Source organism: Plectropomus leopardus, chromosome 16 (genome assembly GCF_026936395.1).
Source record: "Plectropomus leopardus strain MGB_pleo_1.0 chromosome 16, ASM2693639v1, whole genome shotgun sequence".
In the NCBI taxonomy this organism is placed as follows: Eukaryota; Metazoa; Chordata; class Actinopteri; order Perciformes; family Serranidae; genus Plectropomus; species Plectropomus leopardus.
Window position 1 is genome coordinate 2,262,835 of NC_142191.1, and position 22,025 is coordinate 2,284,859.

At 40.2% G+C, this 22,025-nt stretch overlaps 1 long non-coding RNA gene across 1 annotated transcript; it reads left to right on the forward strand.

The window, feature by feature from the left end:
- Positions 1-1,081: 1,081 nt before the first annotated feature.
- Positions 1,082-3,242, forward strand: LOC148186788 (uncharacterized). The gene is made up of 3 exons (XR_015779079.1): positions 1,082-1,218; positions 1,474-1,515; positions 2,993-3,242. It is a non-coding gene; the product is annotated as an uncharacterized LOC148186788 (long non-coding RNA).
- Positions 3,243-22,025: the final 18,783 nt, after the last annotated feature.

A 22,025-nucleotide genomic window follows, 5' to 3' on the forward strand; every position in this document is an offset into this window, starting at 1 on the left:
TACACACACACACACACACATACAGAGAGAGATATACTTATATAAAAAGATATAGATATATAAATACATATAGAGATTATTGCTCTATTTACAGATTTTATTCGTGTCAACTTTTGATTAACCCCTGGTGATGCATGTTTGTATGGTCGTTTGTTCTTTGTTGTTTTGTATTGCATTTATTGTCTTTCAGATCAAGTTTAATGAAAAAAATAGCAGTCTTCAGATGATCACATTTGGAACATATGAAGCTGCTGGTTTTATAGTTTGCTGGCAATATGTTTATTTCTGTCATAAATTATCCCCTTTCTTGTAAAAATACAGCAATTCACGTAAAATTACTATTTTATTCTCGAAATTATGACTATATCATTGTAATGCTATGACTTTATACTTGAAATTTAACTTTTTTTTCTCCCTCAACATGGCCCCAGTCCTCTGTTGCAGTAAAAAAAAAAGGGGTGTATATTTTTCTGTCATGGAATTTATCACTTCACTGCTAAAAGAGAAAAAAATAGAAATATGTATATATATATATGTATATATATATATATATGTGTGTGTGTGTGTGTGTGTGTGTGTGTGTGTGTGTATATATATATATATATATATTTTTTTTTTTTTATATATATATCACCCAAATGCTGGTTTAATACACAAGTGGGTGCTAGATTTATTTTACCAACCAAAGAAAAAAAAACAAAAAACAATGGTAATCCACTGTAGCCACAGTGGCAGGTGGACAATAAAGTTCATTTCCAACCCTGATAAAGGCTATGTATATATGTAAATAGTTGTGTAGTTTTTCCCGCCTGGTTTTGTCTGTTTTTTTACTTACACTGAAAAAACAGAGTTGTTAAAATGTGTTTAAAATAATCACTTTGATCACTTTTGTTTGCAGTGTCCTATTTCCTTTTTGTTATGTAACTGAATTTGTGAATATGCTTGAGCCATGTGTGGAATAACCATATTTATATATACAAGGAAAACCCGCAAAAACAATCAAAACAAAACAAAACAAAACAAAAAAATGGAGGGAAAACGACCTGCGACACCCACCATGGCGCATGCGCCGAGGCTTCGCGTCACCGAGCAGATGCAGTCCACATCCTCCGGCTCAGATCACCTGGATACTGTGTTTCAGGAGACGTTTTTCGGGAAACTAAAGGCCAAACAAATGTTTTTATGTGTCAGGAAGACTCGTGGATTCACTGAGACTCGGTGAGTTACGGTCTCTGAATGAGAAATCAGGTTAAACTCAGCTCGGTGGTATGCTAACAGCTAACGCCGCTAGCTAACGTGAAAGTGTAAATTTAAGAGGCAGTCAGCGGGTTGTAATGTCTGTAAAACACACAGCTTATATGCGCGTTGTAGAGAGAGAGAGTGTGTGTGTGTGTGTGTGTGTTTTTATGCACCGAGTGCAGCTGCATACACGGTGAAATGTGATGTACTGAAGGTGTGTTTGTGTGTTTACAGTCGCTGTTCTGGGTCTTCGCGTCCTGCTACATGCTTGTTTTGGTAAGAGAAAACCTTTATTAATGTATTATTTTGTTTCGTGGATGTTTGTTTACACTGTTAATGATTAATGATTGTACACTGTTAAAAATTTCATCGAAATATGTTGATGCACGCAGGCCATTGGGACTGTTGGACAGGTGAACACAAAACAAACAAACAAACAAAAGATTAAATAACATTAAATACGCTGTTCGGAAAAATGGTAAGAAACTGTACTTTACTTATCAGAGAACTGTACTTTATTTATGGGGAGTGGGGTGCATTACCCTCCTTTTACCATAAATGTATTATTATTAATGTATTATTATTATTTATTTATTCATCTAGCACCTGTCAGTGATAAATGGTGTGATTTTGGACACATTAAAGACAACATGCCTTTAAAACAAGGGGTCGACATTTATCAGCCTGGTCGATTATTGGGGTTTATACTTGGCTTTTTGCAGATTATCTGTATCAGTGTTTTATTTTGATGATTACTGTAATTTAATTGTTATTTACAACATCTATTGCACGTCTGTCCGTCCTGCAAGAGGGATCCCTTCTCCATCATTTTTCCCCTTTATAGAGTTTTTTTTGGGAGTTTTTCCTCAGTCGATGTGAGGGTCTAAGGGAAGAGGGATGTCATATGCTCTAAAGCTTTCTGAGGCAAGCTGTGTTTTGTGATAATGGGCTTTATAAATGAAATAAAATTAAATTGAATTGATAAAATTAATTAATGAAAAAAGTTTGCGTATTCCACTCAACCAACAGCAGGGAAGGCAGTCTGCAATACATGCCATAAGGTGTCAGCATGGGAGGAACTTTTACTTTGTCAAACCTCAGGGAGATATTTTTACTTATTAATTTTTTAATTTCATTTCCCACTCAACTTTATTTAAAAAGTTGCAGAGAACTTGTATATTATGCTGAAAGTTTAAGATTTGATTAAACATTTGCTAAAGGCATTTAAACAAAGACTTGTGTTGGAGTTTGTTATATTATAAATTCTAAATTTTGACAAAAATATTTTTATTGTAAATGCATACTGGTTATCTGTCTCATAAAGTAATAATAATTATCCGCCCTGAAAATCCAATATTGGTCGACCCCTATCTAAAAATCGGTTGTGAGTTTTAAATTAAAAAACACATCGACTTAAAGTTAACTGTCCCTCCGCTAAGTCAAATCAAAAAACATCCCTCCCTCCCCAGTGTTTAAAAAAGTATTTGAAGCACCACTCTCTCTACTCTCATAAATAATGAACAGTCCCTAATGCCACTCTACCTCGTCAAAATGTAGCACAGCTCTGGAGCATTATTACGCCTGCTACAGGGAGCTGTGTGTTTACTAATTTTTAAAAAAGGCCAATATAGTATATATTTATCATGTGCATGCATAAATTGTATTGCCAGTGATAGAAGTCAGTAAATAAAATGTGCCTGGGTCCATTTAATGCTTAACCATAGACCTTTTGTGTTTTGATGTACGCTTCAAGAAATGGTCCAACCCAAAGCTGGCGAGCCACCGTACCAGGATCCACTGTGATGAGAGTCTGAATTATTGGACCGACGGTGAACCTGCTGATTCTACTTGAGTGGTAGGACAGACTTGCATTACACTGCTCCTCCACATATCCTGCAAGGAGCATTAGAGATGTTAACACGGAGATCGCACAGTTTAATGGAGTGTGTTGACAATGGAGGTGTTAATCAGCGCTTTCATTATGATAGGAAATTGTACCGATACTTTGAGAGTAAATACAGGTGTTGGTCTTGAAGCGTTTCAAGCCTTTTTCCTCCATGTATGTAAACTCAGCCTGCTCTCTCTGAATTCATTAAACAACTCTGTAAATGCTTTCGGTGTACAAGTGCAGCGCCAATATATGGAGGGTTCCTACAAACAACTGACTTTGGTGCGGGAGTCTGGAGTTGTCTTCCCGTGATGTTTGATTCGATTTGATTTGGGAACCAATGGTCTGCATTGGTTGCCATGTGCTTTTGTGTGAACATACAGATCGTGCTGCTTCATCCCACCATGTGCATTTGTTGACATCGTGGTAACGGCATCCCGCCGTTAAAAGCTGACGTAGAGCGATACCTAAAATGTAAAAAGTAGATGCAGATGGTCACTGACGGAGCGGCACTATGTAATGGGTTGGGGTGAGAACCACAGTTTTTGGCACTTCCGCCTTGGCTTCATTTCTTCTCGGTCTCAGAGGTTGCCTTTTTATGTTGCACGACCACAGACTGAAATATCTCAGCAACTATTGGATGGATTGACATTGCTGTGAATTAAATTAAATGTGGTTCTTAGACATTGATTCAGTGCGACTAAATACCTGCAGAACTGATGAAATCCATCACAGTCAGCCTGGACTGCACGGTCTAACATAAACATGTCAGCAGTGTGACGGTGAGCACGTCAGCATGCTGACATCAGCGTTTAGCTAATTCTGTGAGTTCAGCCTCATGGAGAAACTAGCATGGCTGTAGACTGGATTTGCGCCTATTTGTAATTTGTCTCTTTGAAGTCATTTTATTCAATTTTTTTGGTTGTTTTGTTTCTCTTTGAGGTCAACTTGTGTCTCTTTGTAGTTGGTTTGGGTCTCTTTGAAGTCATTTTTATGTCTTATGGAGTCATTTTGTGACTATCTGAGGTAATTTTAAGTCTGTTTTTGTGTGTCTGATGTTATTGTGGTTATATTTGGTCTTGTTGTTTAGTATCTCTGAGGCCATTTTGTGTCTCTTTGTGGTTACTTTGTGTCTCTTTGAGGTCAACCTGTCTCTTTGCAGTTGGCTTATGTCTCTCTGAGGTCATTTTGTGACTCTTTGGTTGTTTTTTGATTCTTTGAGGTCATTTTATGTCTCTTTGGTTGTTTTGTGAGTCTTTGAGGTCATTTTATATCTCTTTTTGGGTGTTTTGTGTCTCTTTGATGTAGTTTTTTTGTTTTTTTTTGGTCTTCTTGTTGTTTAGTGTCTCTGAGGCCATTATGTGTCTCTTTCGGGTTGTTTTGTGCCTCTTTGTACTTGTTTTGTCTCTTTGAGGTTATTTTGTGCCTTTTTTGGTTGGCTTCTCATGACGGTCAGCATTGGTTGCCATGTGCTGTTGTGTAAACATAAGGTCCGTGCTGCGTCACCCCATCATATGCATTGTTGACATCACCTTAACGGCATCCCAGAGTGTACAGCTGATGCAGAAGGCCACTGTCAGAGCGGCACCATGTGACAAGTCTGGATCATATTGTGTTGTTAAACTACATAAAATATGTTCTGCCAATTATGTATAATATTCTTTGGTGTGAGATCTGAGTATAGATTGCAGGACAAGGTCATCTGAGGTTTTGGCCGTATCCTAACCTGCAAGTAGCCACCTCCCAGTCTGCTCCAGGATGGAGGTTTCATATGTGACACGTGTTCCTGCAGGGCGAGGCCGCTGTGCAGAAAAGCCTCTGCGTGTTGTTGAGAACGAGGCTTTTTCACTTGCTGACAGTCGGCCTCCTGTCAGTCAGCGCAGCTCTGGATTAGCCTGCGCTGACGGCTGGCTGACCGACCCACCCTGGGAACCGACGCCGTGCCCTTCCCACACTGTCGCCTGTCAGCACCTTTCACATACAATATTATAGAAATGCAGAGCCTCTCCATTCCCATCACATTTCTCCCCGCTGTCTCCTCCAACTACCCCTTGACAGCAGGTTTTTTTTTTTATCCTTTTTATCCCCGCAGCACAAAATGTGGCCCGCGGCTCGTCACAGCAGGACAGAAAAAGTCTGAGTCGGCGAGTTGCCTCAGCTTTCTTGGCACTGTAATATACTGTCAATGCAGGCCGAGCTGACAGAAAGAGAGGGTGGAGAGGGAGATGGAGAGGTGGCTGGGGCTGAGGGGTTATACAAACACAGCGAACAAATAAGGGATCTAAGCATAAACCAGGCTGTCACAACACGTTGTCTGGCTAATTGAATTGTTCCAGGCAGCCCTGAGAGAGCGCAGACCATTTTAAGTTTAGCTTTATTGAATTATTAAATCAGAAAAAGGAGGACGTTAACATTTAAGGGAACATTCTCCAGGCTTGTTCGCTGAGGGAGGAGCGAGTGGTGTTGTGACTCTCCGACTGTACACTGTCTAACAAGACTGGAAACAAGATTACCTTTAAAAATTGTATTACTCCGAACTGCGTCAGCGTCAGATTGCCGTGTGTGTACATTACCTAAAACCCCAGCCGATTCTCAGTAATGACTTCTTTTGTGTCGAGGTACATTTGAGCCGTTTGTGTTTTGTTCAGACGGTGCGTATATTGGTCATGAATAATTAAACAGTCAGGCATGTGTGTGTGTGTGTGTGTGTGTATGTGTGTGTGTGTGTGTAGATGGTTATAGGAGTGTGCATGAATGTTGATGTGCATGCTTAGCAGGGGCGGATAATCGGACAGTGGGCCCCTGGGCACAGATATGAAAAGGGCCCCGCCAGCCCTCCTACACAAAAGCAAGACACACAGACATTGTAGTTGTTATGCATCTTTTTGAAGTTTTGTGTATCCTTTAAGTCATTTTATGTCTCTTTGTAGTTGTTTTGTGTCTCTTCGTAGTTGTTTTTTGTCATTTTGGAGTAATTTTATGTCTCTTTGAGGTTATTTTTGCATCTTAGGGTTGTTTTTTGTCTCTATGAGGTCATTTTATGTCCTCTTACCTTTTAATGAGGTAATTAAGTCTTTCATGGGTGAATTTCTGTCTCGTTGAGGTAATTTTTTGGTTTTACTTTTGGAATTTTGTGTCTCATTGATGGAATATACATATTGTTTGGTCATTCTGTGTCTCTTTGAGTTCATTTTGTGTCTCCTTGTAGTTGTTTTGTGTCTCTTTGTAGTTGTGTTGTGCATCTTTAAAGTAATTTTGTGTCTCTTTCAGGTCTTTATGACTTCTTGTAGTATCTTGTAGTCATTTTGTGTCTCTTTGAAGGAATTTTGCATCCTTGTATGGTTGTTTTATGTCTCTTTTAGGTCATTTTGTGCCTCTTTGCAGTTCCTTAGCATCTCTGTGTGGTCATTTTGAGTCTCTTCCTGTTCAGCACGTCCTATTTCATAGACATCTTGCAGGGACGCCCAAACTCTTTGGGCTCTTGTGCCTGGTAGTTCAGTAATCCATCCATGCTGCTGAGAGAAGGGAGGGGTAGAACTTATTTGGATGCAGTGTCAAACGTATCTGTCGTCTGGGACCGCAGGACGATCTCATTTGCAGCTACTGTTGAACGTTTCCATTGCGCACTAATATGTAATTCATAGTGTACGTTTATCAAGGTCAGGGGTGCATTTCAAGCATCATCCCTCGTGCCTGTGGGGGCTCGGAGCAACAGCCTTCCCTTGGACGTCCTTGCCCTGTCTCATCTGCAATGCCTCCCCCGGCACCACTGCATTATGTTGCATTTGCATCGTATTGCCTCCGCATTGCCTCCGCAAGACTGGCCCCCTTCTCACCCCCCCTTTTCTTCTCTTGCCCTTTTATATCTCCTTCTCTTTTCTACCTCGTCATCCCTCTCTCCAGTGTCAGGCTGGTGCCAATCTGCAGGGGCTTGGCAGTGAGCTGTAGTGCAGACGGGGCAGGACGGAGCGGGACAGAGTGGGACATGGCTCAGTCGGTCTGCAGCAGCAACAGCAGCACTATTTCAAGTGAAGGTAGCGGTGTGCCGCACTTGGGGATTGGCAAAGAATATGCAATGAGCCCAGGGAAAGATTACGTTGCGGTAAAAAAAAAAAAACATGAGGGGGGGAAATACATCAGAGGGAGGAAATCCCTAGCAGGAGGATCCCAGCTCAGCGCTTTCTCTCTGACAACCCCCCTTGCCTCCTTCCATCCCTCTGCTTCATTTCCCCCTCCCTCCCCCCTTTTTCCCCATGCCCCCCCTCTGCATCTCTTTCCTGTCTCTTCAGATTGGTCCCTCTGCATTGATCTTTCTCGCTATTTCACTCTTTGTTTTTCAATGTTTTTTTTTTTTATCCCCAGTGGAGAAGCTGCTGATGCAATCCACTGCCACTAAGCCCCCTCCCCGATGCTTACCCATGTGTGTATGCTGTGTGTGTGTGTGCATACATGTGAGTGGGCGTATTTGCTTTTTGCATGTGTGTGCATTTGTTGTGTTCGCATCAGAAGGCGAGGGATATCCGGAGCAGGGGAAACATAAAGCTTTACTGGCCCGCTCGCCATCACTTTGACAAAAGCCATTTTAAAGAGAGATTGCTCCATAGAGTCACGACAAAGTCCCTTCTTTACGCAGCCTTTGCAGATTTTTACAGAACCAAAGTGTGTGATTTTAGACAGCATGCCAGCATTGAGAATGATGTTTGACACAACAGCACCTGCCTGCAGTTTGACATGTAATATGCTTCTCGGCAGCACTTTGTAAACAATAATATTGACATAACATGTCAATCACAGTCATTTACCTTCTCTGTTATATGGAGGCTGATGTTGTTTGTGGACATTTATGGACGCTGTTCTTTTCTAGCCCCTTTTACACTGCCTGTTCAGGGCAGTAGAAGCTGATGCTGTTGTGTTAAAAGTCATGCCTCTTTTGCTTTCACAATGCCAGCATGCTGTCTAAAACCACACAACACTGACATTGTTTAGTTTTGTGTAACAACGCAAAGATGGTGTGAAGAAGCAACTTAGTAGCGCAATTTCTGTCTTCCTAAAACCCTAGAAATGTCCTTTAATCCTAAAAATGCCTTAAAATCCTAGAAACATTATTAAGTCCTAGAAATGCCGTAAAATCCTGGAAATGTGCTAAAATCCAGGAAACATCTCATAATCCTAGAAATGTTTTAAATCCTAGAAACATGTATGGAGCTGCTGCGATTGGCCCCCGGCCTCCTGTCATTTTACAAAAGTTTTCCCCAAAATAAAGCTATGTGAGTGTCCCTGGTGTTTGGGGATCTCTGCCTCTGAACACAAACAGCTGACTGCACTCCTGAAGCCGGATCGGGAGCAGGCTGTTCTGCCAGCCCGTTATTAAAGGGCTGTTTGTATTGCCTGCTGTTTTTTCATTAGCAGGAATCTTATATCATCGCCTCTGAATATTGCATGAGGTTCGGGGAGGCTCGGTTGTCGTGACACCGCCGTAATATTTCAAAACAATCAAAGATGGATGAGCCTATTCTTCTAGGTAAATAGAGGGAGGCCTGGCGCCGGTGAGGAAAAGCCCAAAGACGGTGACGACGACACTGACGCACCGCGAAGGAGGCTCTAGGAAGGAGAACAGAAAAAAACTCAGAGAGTGATTGGAGTCCATAAAAATGAAAATGCACTGTAAGACAAATGGAGCAGGCGGAGACGAGAGAGCAGATTAAATGAGGGGGAAAGAGAGAGGGAGAGGACAAGGGAGGGAGACAGAGCGAGAAATCAAGACGGAGGGAATGACAGAGTGAGGAGGATAAAAACGCAAAAGATGGGGCTATTAGAGGGTGAGAGAAAGAGTTAGTGAGAGACCCACGCTGCTCCCAGTAATTGAAAAGGCACCGGGACTGATTTAGAGGGGAGCTGAGCCGGGTTTGTTGGGATGGTGGTGGTGGTGGTGGGGGAGTGACACGCTGCATTGCAGAGTACGAGGAGCAGGAGCAGCCAAACCCCCTGCAGTGCTCCGGTGCTCCTCCACCTCTGTAGTCGTCATTAGTGCAACACGGTGAAAACGACCCTCCAAGGCCCGTAATAAGCAGTGAGGCTGCGAAAACATTATGGCTAAATCCATACAGGCTAATTACTGTAGGTGCCTCTGCTTCTCTGGCATGAATAATACAGCAAATAAAGAACAGGAGAGCACGGCTTTAAAGGGAAAGTACAGTGATGACGAGGGACGAAAGTTGTCGTGTCACTCTGTGTGGCTCCTTGAGGTTATTTTTTTGTGCCTGTTTTGGGGGGTAATTTTGTGTCTTCGGTTGTTTTCTGTCTTTTTGAGGTCGTATTGGGTCTTACTGTTGTGATTTTGTCTTTTTCCATCGTTTTGTGTGCCTTTGTAGTCGTTTTGTGTTGCGTTGTAGTTGTTTTGTGTCTCTATGATGTAGTTTTGGATCTTATTGAGGTGATTTTGTGTCTCTTGGGAGTAATTTTGTTTCTCTGTGGTGTAATTTTGGATCTTAGGTCATTTTGTGACTCTGTAGTTATTTTGTATCTCTGAAGTCATTTTGTGTTTCTTTGGATTTGTTTTTTGTCCTTTTCTTGTCATTTTTCTTGTCATTTTTTGTGTCTTGCAGTTTTGTGTCTCTGACATAATTGGTATCTCTTTGTATCTTAGTGTGTCCATTTTGTCTTTCTTTGGAGTCATTTTGTGACTTTTTGGGGTAACTTTTTGTTTCTTTTTGGTTGTTTTGTGTCTCTTGAGGTGATTTTGTGTCTCTGATGTCATTCTCCTTCTTATTGCAGTAATTTTGGCTCTTTGTTTCTGGAGGCGAGTTGCACATGCACAAATTGCAGTAGATTAGTGTGTGTGTGCATGCACCACATGAGTGCAAAAGTGTAAAGATTAATCCGTTTTTAAAGGGCCACTCTGCTCTTCTTCATACCAGTGCTTCAGACTCTGTACTTTACAGCAGGAGCTGCTTCATTCCTGTAAAATGTTCCCACCTTACAGACTCATAGAAAGAATAATGTGCTTGTTTAGCTCAATATAACAACATCCAAAATACATTAAGCTGCTGCTAATGGACTTCTACTACTGTGTGTGTGTGTGTGTGTGTGTGTGTGTGTGTGTGTGTGTGTTTGTTTGTTTGTTTGTTTGTGTGTGTGTGTGTGTGTGTGTGTGTGTGTGTGTGTGTGTGTGTGTGTGTGTGTGTGTGTGTGTGTGTGTGTGTGTGTGTGTGTGTGTGTGTGTGTGTGTGTGTGTGTGTGTGTGTGTGTTTGTTTGTTTGTTTGTTTGTTTGTTTGTGTGTGTGTGTGTGTGTGTGTGTGTGTGTGTGTGTGTGTTTGTTTGTTTGTTTGTTTGTTTGTTTGTTTGTTTGTTTGTTTGTTTGTGTGTGTGTGTGTGTGTGTGTGTGTGTGTGTGTGTGTGTGTGTTTGTTTATGTGTGTGTGTGTGGTAGTGGAAGACGCTTCCCCATACTGATGTTGTGCCTGGCTCAGCTCACCTCATACACTTCCTTAACTTGCTAATACAGCAGGACACCAACAAGCAGAGCTCCATGTCCCTGCACACATGACCTGTCTGCCCCCTGCTCACGCACGCACACACACACACACACACACACACACACACACACACACACACACACACACACACACACACACACACACACACTCTTGCTGCATGTCACGGGCTTGTCTCACAAGTGTGCCTGTTCTTTCAAAGGGTGCTGATACGTGATACCTCTGCCCAGTGAATCCTTCTCGCATTACTGCCTCCACAGTGTGCTGCTTCATTTACACGTGAAATATTGATGTTCTTAATTTAACCCCCAGGTTGCTCAAGTGTCCCATCCTCCCCCGAGCGGAGAGAAAGCCACTTTCTGGGAGTCTCGACTAAGTCACACCCTTTCTGTCGTGGGATTGGTTGACAGGGTGTGTTTGGTTTTGACTCACCGGTCTGTTGGCGCGTAACTGATTTGTAAACTGTGATTTGTCATTATGGGTTTTATAAATAAAACTGACTTGACTTGACTTCTCTCTGTGCTTGTGTTTGTTGGGTTGATGCTTGTACCGTACGCCTGGCAGAGTGTGTATTATGGGAATGTGTTAACACTGAGACGTTTATTTGTTGCCTATAGAAATATCCTATAGTAGCCAATCTGACATTCAGTGCAAACGCAGGTAGCTGAGCCCATAGACTGTAAATAAAGATGGACGACGCGCCCCCACTTATCCCCAGTATGCAGAAGTGAGGTTAAAACATCCGAGATACGAGCGTTGCCATGTTGCAAAGGTGATGTCATTGGGAGCCCTACATCTGCACATTAGCAGTTTCTGGTGGGGAGTTCCCGCCCAAACACACGTCTGACCAATCACGGGCAGCTGCATTGAATGCGAGTGTGCGGATTGGCTGTCATGGCAGAAAATTATTTAATAACTCAATAAAACCAAACTGATCATGGAATAAAACACTTGAACAAACATCAGGGTGATGAGAACGACCTTTAGTGTCAGAAAACATCTTTGGGAAACATTTTTTTGGTGTGAACTTTGAGTTTTTAGTTCATTCACTAACATGGAGGGGCGGGCCTTAGGACCTGACCTGGATCCAGGTTAAATAACCTCACTTTGGGGGAACTATTATTTACCTAGCTAACTCATTGACTTTGTAAACATGTTGCATTTATTGAACATAAAAAAATCCCTAATACTTTTCCCAGTGAGCTTCTTTTAATTCCTTAAATTTAAATCTTATTAAGTTGCTTTGTTTAATGTGTCCTTAACTGATGACTGTGTCGCGGTGGTTGTCACTGGGGTTGTCCTTTTTCTCCTTTTGTTTTATTTGTCGTTCATAGGCCACTTTGTGCGTAAACTTATGATGATTAAAAAGATTTGACGCCTTACCACGCGGTGCAGACACCACCATGTAGCAAATCTTGCATTTTATTCTTTTTTGCCACACAACAGAATTTATCCTGCCTAATTTTCTCACCAAACGCTGTTGCTCTTACACTTACAAAACGAATGTGGAAAAATGTTTTTTTTTTTCCTCAGTTACATTGTTTTTTTAATTGTTGGAATTGAAATTGAAATCAAAATTCAATTAATTGCACATCCCTAGTAACTGTGCTGCCAGAGCTACAACAGCCCTTTATTTGCTCAAAGATTGAGCTAGAGATCCACTACTGAGTCCTTTCTTTATGCCTTCTGCATTTTTAAACACAACCAAACAGCAGGTTACTGGCAGAGTTGAAAGTCATGGTGGAGCGACATAAGAAAGCAATAAATTAGATGCAAAGAAGAGCGAACACGCCAAAGTGCAGGATGAGTGATCAACATTTTTATTATTTCTAAGAAATGACAAACCAGTAAGAATTCCTACAAATTAACTTTTTTTGTAATTGTTGGGCTAGATACTGGCATTTAGGTGATGATCAGTGCAAGAAATTATTCAAAACAGCGAAAACAGAAAAACTCCTTACTGTCGTATGGTGTTTTCGGGTGTTTTTTTGACATGCTATATTATGGTGTTTTTGGCAATTTGTGCAAAATTCTATGCCATGGCGTATCTCTGCATGCTATTTAATATGGTTTTTAGCTGTTTTTGGGACATATCATACACATTTTTCGACAAACTGTAGAATGTCGTTTTCGGACGATTTTTTGACAAGCTACATTATGGTGTTTTTGGTCTATACTATAAAGTGTCTTGATATGCTATTTTATGTGGTTTTCTGCTGTTTTTTGGACATCATATTTTGCCATTTTTTGATATATTATAGCCCTGGTGTTTTTGGAAGATTCACGACTTGCTGTATTATGGTGTTTTTGGCCACTTTTGCAGACCTCTATGCCATGGTGTGTCTTGGCCCGCTATTTAATGCGGTTTTCAGTTGTTTTTGGGACATGTCAAATTTTGACATTTTCGCCATAGTATAGCCTTGGTGTTTTTGGTGTTTTCGGCTGAATTTTCAACATGCTAGATTATGGTGTTGTTTTGGAAGATTTTTTTTTTTTTACAATCTATACTATGAGATGTCTCGATATGGTATTTTATGTGGTTTTCAGCTATTTTTTTTGGATATGCCAAATTTTGACATTTTTCACCAAACCATACCCTTGGTGTTTTCAGCCGAATTTGACATGCTATATTACAGTGTTTTTGGCAGTTTTGCAAAATTCTATGCCATGGCGTGACTTAGCACGTTATTTAATGTGGGGTTTTTTTTAGCTGTTTTGGGGGCATGTCAAATTTTGGCATTTTTCGCCATAATATAGCCTTGGTGTTTTTGGCCGATTTTTCAACATACTATATTACGGTATTTTTGGCCTTTTTTGCAACATTTCTTTTTTTTTAAACTTGACCTCACTGTACAAAATGATAGAAACACAGTGGCACAAGTAGCCCAGACAAGAGACCTATGGCACTTCGGAGGTGGCAGAATAACATGATCCTTACGGAAAACCTCAGAATGTTACATGAAACCTTATGAGATCATGTATAAATAGCAATGTATATGGTTACGTTTTCATATAGTTATTATGGTGAAGTTTGTCATACCGTATTTGTGTTCTAAAAACAAAAAACACCCACTCTTGTGGTGTAACAGAAACACGATCCATCCATTGGGTGGGAGATTCCAGGTGCAACTCCTGGCAGGAGAGTGTTGTTTGTTTCCCAGATCACAAATACTGTAGTGTTGGTCCATTACATACAGCAAGAGTTGGCAATGCGTTACTTGGACATACTATAGCATGCTAAAACATGCCATGGTATGCTATATATAAAAAATGCTCCAAAACTCTAACTCTTTTATATCAAAAAGTAACAGTCTAACATGTGAGACATGTCATAGCATAGAATTGTGCAAAAATGGATAAAAAATGTAATATATTATGTCGACAATTCGGCTAAAGACACCAAAAACACCAAGGCTATAGTATGGCAAAAGATGTCAAAATTTGACATGTCAAAAAGAAAGCTGAAAACCGCATTAAAGTTTGCAAAAACGTCCAAAAACACCATAATTTTGCATTTCGAAAAGTCGTCCGAAAACGCCAAAAACACCAAGGCTATACTATGGCGAAAATATCAAAATTTGACATGTCCCAAAAACAGCTGAAAACCGCATTAAATAGCGTGCCGAATCATGCCATGGCATAGAAGTTTGCAAAAACGTCCAAAAACACCATAATTTCGCATTTCGAAAAATCGTCCGAAAACGCCAAAAACACCAAGGCTATACTATGGCGAAAATGTCAAAATTTGACATGTCCCAAAAACAGCTGAAAACCGCATTAAATAGTGTGCCGAATCATGCCATGGCATAGAAGTTTGCAAAAACGTCCAAAAACACCATAATTTTGCATTTCGAAAAGTCGTCCGAAAACGCCAAAAACACCAAGGCTATACTATGGCGAAAATATCAAAATTTGACATGTCCCAAAAACAGCTGAAAACCGCATTAAATAGCGTGCCGAATCATGCCATGGCATAGAAGTTTGCAAAAACGTCCAAAAACACCATAATTTCGCATTTCGAAAAATCGTCCGAAAACGCCAAAAACACCAAGGCTATACTATGGCGAAAATGTCAAAATTTGACATGTCCCAAAAACAGCTGAAAACCGCATTAAATAGTGTGCCGAATCATGCCATGGCATAGAAGTTTGCAAAAACGTCCAAAAACACAGAAATTTCGCGTTTCGAAAAGTCGTCTGAAAACGCCAAAAACACCAAGGCTATACTATGGCGAAAATGTCCAAATTTGACATGTCCCAAAAACAGCTGAAAACCGCATTAAATATCGTGCCGAATTGTGCCATGGCATAGAAGTTTGCAAAAACGTCCAAAAACACCATAATTTCGCATTTCGAAAAATCGTCCGAAAACGCCAAAAACACCAAGGCTATACTATGGCGAAAATGTCAAAATTTGACATGTCCCAAAAACAGCTGAAAACTGCATTAAATAGTGTGCCGAGTCATGCCATGGCATAGAAGTTTGCAAAACGTCCAAAAACACCATAATTTCGCATTTGAAAAAGTCGTCCAAAACGCCAAAACGCCAAGGCTATACTATGGCGAAAATGTCAAAATTTGACATGTCCCAAAACAGCTGAAAACCACATTAAATAGCATGCGAATCATGCCATGGCATAGAAGTTTGCAAAACGTCCAAAAACACCATAATTTCGCGTTTTGAAAAGTCGTCCAAACGCCAAAACGCCAAGGCTATACTATGGCGAAAATGTCAAAATTTGACATGTCCCAAAAACAGCTGAAAACCACATTAAATAGTGTGCCGAATCATGCCATGGCATAGAAGTTTGCAAAAACGTCCAAAAACACCATAATTTCGCGTTTCGAAAAGTTGTCCGAGAACGCCAAAAACACCAAGGCTATACTATGGCGAAAATGTCAAAATTTGACATGTCCCAAAAACAGTTGAAAACCGCATTAAATAGTGTGCCGAATCATGCCATGGCATAGAAGTTTGCAAAAATGTCCAAAAACACAGTAATTTTGCATTTCGAAAAGTCGTCCGAAAATGCCAAAAACACCAAGGCTATACTATGGCGAAAATGTCAAAATTTGACATGTCCCAAAAACAGCTGAAAACCGCATTAAATAGCGTGCGAATCATGCCATGGCATAGAAGTTTGCAAAAACGTCCAAAAACACCATAATTTCGCATTTCGAAAAGTGGTCCGAAAACGCCAAAAACACCAAGGCTATACTATGGCGAAAATGTCAAAATTTGACATGTCCCAAAAACAACTGAAAACCGCATTAAATAGTGTGCCGAATCATGCCATGGCATAGAAGTTTGCAAAACGTCCAAAAACACCATAAGTTCGCATTTCGAAAAGTCGTCCAAAAACGCCAAAAACGCCAAGGCTATACTATGGCGAAAATGTCAAAATTTGACATGTCCCAAAAACAGCTGAAAACCACATTAAATAGCGTGCCGAATCATGCCATGGCATAGAAGTTTGCAAAAACGTCCAAAAACACCATAATTTCGCGTTTTGAAAAGTCGTCCAAAAACGCCAAAAACGCCAAGGCTATACTATGGCGAAAATGTCAAAATTTGACATGTCCCAAAAACAGCTGAAAACCACATTAAATAGCGTGCCGAATCATGCCATGGCATAGAAGTTTGCAAAAACGTCCAAAAACACCATAATTTCGCGTTTCGAAAAGTTGTCCGAGAACGCCAAAAACACCAAGGCTATACTATGGCGAAAATGTCAAAATTTGACATGTCCCAAAAACAACTGAAAACCGCATTAAATAGCGTGACATGTCCCAAAAACAGCTGAAAACCGCATTAAATAGCGTGCCGAATCATGCCATGGCATAGAAGTTTGCAAAAACGTCCAAAAACACCATAATTTCGCGTTTCGAAAAGTCGTCCGAAAACGCCAAAACACCAAAGCTATACTATGGCCAAAATGTCCAAATTTGACATGTCCCAAAAACAGTTGAAAACCGCATTAAATAGTGTGCGAATCATGCCATGGCATAGAAGTTTGCAAAAACGTCCAAAAACACAGAAATTTTGCATTTCGAAAAGTCGTCTGAAAACGCCAAAAACACCAAGGCTATACTATGGCGAAAATGTCAAAATTTGACATGTCCCAAAAACAGTTGAAAACCGCATTAAATAGTGTGCCGAATCATGCCATGGCATAGAAGTTTGCAAAAACGTCCAAAAACACAGAAATTTTGCATTTCGAAAAGTCGTCTGAAAACGCCAAAAACACCAAGGCTATACTATGGCGAAAATGTCAAAATTTGACATGTCCCAAAAACAACTGAAAACCGCATTAAATAGCGTGCCGAATCATGCCATGGCATAGAAGTTTGCAAAAATGTCCAAAAACACAGTAATTTTGCATTTCGAAAAGTCGTCCGAAAATGCCAAAAACACCAAGGCTATACTATGGCGAAAATGTCAAAATTTGACATGTCCCAAAAACAGCTGAAAACCGCATTAAATAGCGTGCCGAATCATGCCATGGCATAGAAGTTTGCAAAAACGTCCAAAAACACAGTAATTTTGCATTTCGAAAAGTTGTCTGAAAACGCCAAAAACACCAAGGCTAAACTATGGCGAAAATGTCAAAATTTGACATGTCCCAAAAACAGCTGAAAACCGCATTAAATAGCGTGCCGAATCATGCCATGGCATAGAAGTTTGCAAAAACGTCCAAAAACACAGTAATTTTGCATTTCGAAAAATCGTCCGAAAACGCCAAAAACACCAAGGCTATACTATGGCGAAAATGTCAAAATTTGACATGTCCCAAAAACAGCTGAAAACCGCATTAAATAGTGTGCCGAATCATGCCATGGCATAGAAGTTTGCAAAAACGTCCAAAAACACCATAATTTCGCATTTCGAAAAATCGTCCGAAAACGCCAAAAACACCAAGGCTATACTATGGCGAAAATGTCAAAATTTGACATGTCCCAAAAACAACTGAAAACCGCATTAAATAGCGTGCCGAATCATGCCATGGCATAGAAGTTTGCAAAAACGTCCAAAAACACAGAAATTTCGCGTTTCGAAAAGTCGTCTGAAAACGCCAAAAACACCAAGGCTATACTATGGCGAAAATGTCCAAATTTGACATGTCCCAAAAACAGCTGAAAACCGCATTAAATATCGTGCCGAATTGTGCCATGGCATAGAAGTTTGCAAAAACGTCCAAAAACACCATAATTTCGCATTTCGAAAAATCGTCCGAAAACGCCAAAAACACCAAGGCTATACTATGGCGAAAATGTCAAAATTTGACATGTCCCAAAAACAGCTGAAAACTGCATTAAATAGTGTGCCGAGTCATGCCATGGCATAGAAGTTTGCAAAAACGTCCAAAAACACCATAATTTCGCATTTCGAAAAGTCGTCCAAAAACGCCAAAAACGCCAAGGCTATACTATGGCGAAAATGTCAAAATTTGACATGTCCCAAAAACAGCTGAAAACCACATTAAATAGCATGCCGAATCATGCCATGGCATAGAAGTTTGCAAAAACGTCCAAAAACACCATAATTTCGCGTTTTGAAAAGTCGTCCAAAAACGCCAAAAACGCCAAGGCTATACTATGGCGAAAATGTCAAAATTTGACATGTCCCAAAAACAGCTGAAAACCACATTAAATAGTGTGCCGAATCATGCCATGGCATAGAAGTTTGCAAAAACGTCCAAAAACACCATAATTTCGCGTTTCGAAAAGTTGTCCGAGAACGCCAAAAACACCAAGGCTATACTATGGCGAAAATGTCAAAATTTGACATGTCCCAAAAACAGTTGAAAACCGCATTAAATAGTGTGCCGAATCATGCCATGGCATAGAAGTTTGCAAAAACGTCCAAAAACACAGAAATTTTGCATTTCGAAAAGTCGTCTGAAAACGCCAAAAACACCAAGGCTATACTATGGCGAAAATGTCAAAATTTGACATGTCCCAAAAACAACTGAAAACCGCATTAAATAGCGTGCCGAATCATGCCATGGCATAGAAGTTTGCAAAAATGTCCAAAAACACAGTAATTTTGCATTTCGAAAAGTCGTCCGAAAATGCCAAAAACACCAAGGCTATACTATGGCGAAAATGTCAAAATTTGACATGTCCCAAAAACAGCTGAAAACCGCATTAAATAGCGTGCCGAATCATGCCATGGCATAGAAGTTTGCAAAAACGTCCAAAAACACCATAATTTCGCATTTCGAAAAGTGGTCCGAAAACGCCAAAAACACCAAGGCTATACTATGGCGAAAATGTCAAAATTTGACATGTCCCAAAAACAACTGAAAACCGCATTAAATAGTGTGCCGAATCATGCCATGGCATAGAAGTTTGCAAAAACGTCCAAAAACACCATAATTTCGCATTTCGAAAAGTCGTCCAAAAACGCCAAAAAGCATAAGGCTATACTATGGCGAAAATGTCAAAATTTGACATGTCCCAAAAACAGCTGAAAACCACATTAAATAGCGTGCCGAATCATGCCATGGCATAGAAGTTTGCAAAAACGTCCAAAAACACCATAATTTCGCGTTTTGAAAAGTCGTCCAAAAACGCCAAAAACGCCAAGGCTATACTATGGCGAAAATGTCAAAATTTGACATGTCCCAAAAACAGCTGAAAACCACATTAAATAGCGTGCCGAATCATGCCATGGCATAGAAGTTTGCAAAAACGTCCAAAAACACCATAATTTCGCGTTTCGAAAAGTTGTCCGAGAACGCCAAAAACACCAAGGCTATACTATGGCGAAAATGTCAAAATTTGACATGTCCCAAAAACAACTGAAAACCGCATTAAATAGCGTGACATGTCCCAAAAACAGCTGAAAACCGCATTAAATAGCGTGCCGAATCATGCCATGGCATAGAAGTTTGCAAAAGCGTCCAAAAACACCATAATTTTGCATTTGAAAAGTCGTCCAAACGCCAAAAACACCAAGGCTATAACTATGGCGAAAATGTCAAAATTTGACATGTCCCAAAAACAGTTGAAAACCGCATTAAATAGTGTGCCGAATCATGCCATGGCATAGAAGTTTGCAAAAACGTCCAAAAACACAGAAATTTTGCATTTGAAAAGTCGTCTGAAAACGCCAAAACACCAAGGCTATACTATGGCGAAAATGTCAAAATTTGACATGTCCCAAAAACAGTTGAAAACCGCATTAAATAGTGTGCCGAATCATGCCATGGCATAGAAGTTTGCAAAAACGTCCAAAAACACAGAAATTTTGCATTTCGAAAAGTCGTCTGAAAACGCCAAAAACACCAAGGCTATACTATGGCGAAAATGTCAAAATTTGACATGTCCCAAAAACAACTGAAAACCGCATTAAATAGCGTGCCGAATCATGCCATGGCATAGAAGTTTGCAAAAATGTCCAAAAACACAGTAATTTTGCATTTCGAAAAGTCGTCCGAAAATGCCAAAAACACCAAGGCTATACTATGGCGAAAATGTCAAAATTTGACATGTCCCAAAACAGCTGAAAACCGCATTAAATAGCGTGCCGAATCATGCCATGGCATAGAAGTTTGCAAAAACGTCCAAAAACACAGTAATTTTGCATTTCGAAAAGTTGTCTGAAAACGCCAAAAACACCAAGGCTAAACTATGGCGAAAATGTCAAAATTTGACATGTCCCAAAAACAGCTGAAAACCGCATTAAATAGCGTGCCGAATCATGCCATGGCATAGAAGTTTGCAAAAACGTCCAAAAACACAGTAATTTTGCATTTCGAAAAATCGTCCGAAAACGCCAAAAACACCAAGGCTATACTATGGCGAAAATGTCAAAATTTGACATGTCCCAAAAACAACTGAAAACCGCATTAAATAGCGTGCCGAATCATGCCATGGCATAGAAGTTTGCAAAAATGTCCAAAAACACCATAATTTCGCATTTGAAAAGTCGTCAAACGCCAAAACACCAAGGCTATACTATGGCGAAAATGTCAAAATTTGACATGTCCCAAAAACAACTGAAAACCGCATTAAATAGCGTGCCGAATCATGCCATGGCATAGAAGTTTGCAAAAACGTCCAAAAACACAGAAATTTTGCATTTCGAAAAGTCGTCTGAAAACGCCAAAAACACCAAGGCTATACTATGGCGAAAATGTCAAAATTTGACATGTCCCAAAAACAGCTGAAAACCGCATTAAATAGCGTGCCGAATCATGCCATGGCATAGAAGTTTGCAAAAACGTCCAAAAACACCATAATTTCGCATTTCGAAAAGTCGTCCGAAAACGCCAAAAACACCAAGGCTATACTATGGCGAAAATGTCAAAATTTGACATGTCCCAAAAACAGCTGAAAACCACATTAAATAGCGTGCCGAATCATGCCATGGCATAGAAGTTTGCAAAAACGTCCAAAAACACCATAATTTCGCGTTTCGAAAAGTCGTCCAAAAACGCCAAAAACGCCAAGGCTATACTATGGCGAAAATGTCAAAATTTGACATGTCCCAAAAACAGCTGAAAACCACATTAAATAGCGTGCCGAATCATGCCATGGCATAGAAGTTTGCAAAAACGTCCAAAAACACCATAATTTCGCATTTCAAAAAGTCGTCCGAAAACGCCAAAAACACCAAGGCTATACTATGGCGAAAATGTCAAAATTTGACATGTCCCAAAAACAACTGAAAACCGCATTAAATAGCGTGCCGAATCATGCCATGGCATAGAAGTTTGCAAAAACGTCCAAAAACACAGTGATTTTGCATTTCGAAAAGTCGTCTGAAAACGCCAAAAACACCAAGGCTATACTATGGCGAAAATGTCAAAATTTGACATGTCCCAAAACAACTGAAAACCGCATTAAATAGCGTGCGAATCATGCCATGGCATAGAAGTTTGCAAAATGTCCAAAAACACAGTAATTTTGCATTTGAAAAGTTGTCTGAAATGCCAAAAACACCAAGGCTATACTATGGCGAAAATGTCAAAATTTGACATGTCCCAAAAACAGCTGAAAACCGCATTAAATAGCGTGCCGAATCATGCCATGGCATAGAAGTTTGCAAAAACGTCCAAAAACACAGTAATTTTGCATTTCGAAAAGTCGTCTGAAAACGCCAAAACACCAAGGCTATACTATGGCGAAAATGTCAAAATTTGACATGTCCCAAAAACAGCTGAAAACCGCATTAAATAGCGTGCCGAATCATGCCATGGCATAGAAGTTTGCAAAAACGTCAAAAAAACACCATAATTTCGCATTTCGAAAAGTCGTCCGAAAACGCCAAAAACACCAAGGCTATACTATGGCGAAAATGTCAAAATTTGACATGTCCCAAAAACAGCTGAAAACCGCATTAAATAGCGTGCCGAATCATGCCATGGCATAGAAGTTTGCAAAAGCGTCCAAAACACC